Source organism: Arachis stenosperma, chromosome 3, assembly GCF_014773155.1.
Source record: "Arachis stenosperma cultivar V10309 chromosome 3, arast.V10309.gnm1.PFL2, whole genome shotgun sequence".
Taxonomy (NCBI): Eukaryota; Viridiplantae; Streptophyta; class Magnoliopsida; order Fabales; family Fabaceae; genus Arachis; species Arachis stenosperma.
The window spans coordinates 91,679,098-91,680,650 of NC_080379.1; the positions used below are offsets into that span (position 1 = coordinate 91,679,098).

Below are 1,553 nucleotides of genomic sequence, written 5' to 3' on the forward strand. Positions count from 1 at the left end.
GGGATTCACGTTCTCCTCCTCCTCTAAGGTATCGGCCATGTTGATTATATCAATGGCCTTGCACTCTCCTTTGAGATTCTCTTCTGTATTGCTTGGGAGAGTGCTAGGAAGAGTTTCAGTAACCCTTTTACTCAGCTGGCCCACTTGTGCCTCTAAATTTCTCATGGAGGATCTTGTTTCAGTCATGAAACGAAGAGTGGCCTTAGATAGATCAGCGACTATGTTTGCTAAGCTAGAAGGATTCTGCTCAGAATGCTCTGTCTGTTGCTGAGATAATGATGGAAAAGGTTTGCTATTGCTAAACCTGTTTCTTCCACCATTGTTATTATTGAAGCCTTGCTTCTGTTGATCCTTCCATGAAAAATTTGGATGATTTTTCCTTGAAGGATTATAGTGTTGCCAAAGGCTTCACCCATGTAATTCACCTCTGCCATTGCAGGGTTCTCAGGATCGTAAGCTTCTTCTTCAGAAGATGCTTCTTTAGTATTGTTGGATGTGTTTTGCAATCCATTCAGACTCTAAGAGATCATATTGACTTGCTGGGTTAATATTTTGTTCTGAGCCAGTATGGCATTCAGAGCATCAATTTCAAGAACTCCTCTCTTTTGAGGCGTCCCATTACTCACAGGATTCCTCTCAGAGGTATACATAAACTGGTTATTTGCAACCATTTCAATAAGTTCCTGAGCTTCTAGTGGCATTTTCTTTAGGTGAATGGATCCACCTGCAGAGTGGTCCAGTGACATCTTGGAAAATTTAGACAGACCATCATAGAATATATCTAATGTGGTCCATTCTGAAAGCATGTCAGAAGGACACTTTTTAGTCAGTTGCTTGTATCTTTCCCAAGCTTCATAGAGGGACTCACCATCCTTTTGTCTGAAAGTCTGAACATCCATTCTATGCTTGCTCAGCTTTTGAGGAGGAAAGAACTTGGCTAAGAAAGTTGTGACCAACTTATCCCAAGAGTCCAGGCTATCTCTAGGTTGTAAGTCCAACAATGTTCTAGCTCTGTCTCTTACAGCAAAAGGGAAAAGCATAAGCTTGTAGACTTCAGGATCAACTCCATTGGTCTTAACAGTATCACAGATCTGCAAGAACTCAGTTAAAAACTGATAAGGGTCTTCTGATAGAAGTCCATGAAACTTGCAGTTCTATTGTAGTAGAGAAACTAATTGAGGCTTTAGCTCAAAATTGTTTGCTCCTATGGCAGGTTTTGAGATGCTTCTTCCATAAAAGTTGGAAGTTGGTGTAGTAAAATTACCAAGCATCTTCCTTGTATTGTTGTTTGGTTCGGCCATAATTGTTTCTTTTGCTGCTTCCTTTTTGAAAATTTCAGTGAGGTCCTCTTCAGAGTTTTGTGCTTTAGCTGCTCTTAGCTTCCTCTTCAGAGTCCTTTCAGGTTCAGGATCAGCTTCAACAAGTATGCCTTTATCTTTGCTCCTGCTCATATGAAAAAGAAGAAATCAAAGAAAATATGGAATCCTCTATGTCACAATATAGAGATTCCTTAAGGTGTCAGAGAAAAACAAGAATCGAAGAAGGAGGTAGGT

At 40.2% G+C, this 1,553-nt stretch overlaps 1 non-coding gene across 1 annotated transcript; it reads left to right on the top strand.

Annotated features, from left to right (window-relative positions):
* Window positions 1–800: 800 nt before the first annotated feature.
* LOC130972262 (small nucleolar RNA R71) lies at window positions 801–908 on the top strand. The gene has a single exon (XR_009083452.1). It is a non-coding gene; the product is annotated as a small nucleolar RNA R71 (small nucleolar RNA).
* Window positions 909–1,553: the final 645 nt, after the last annotated feature.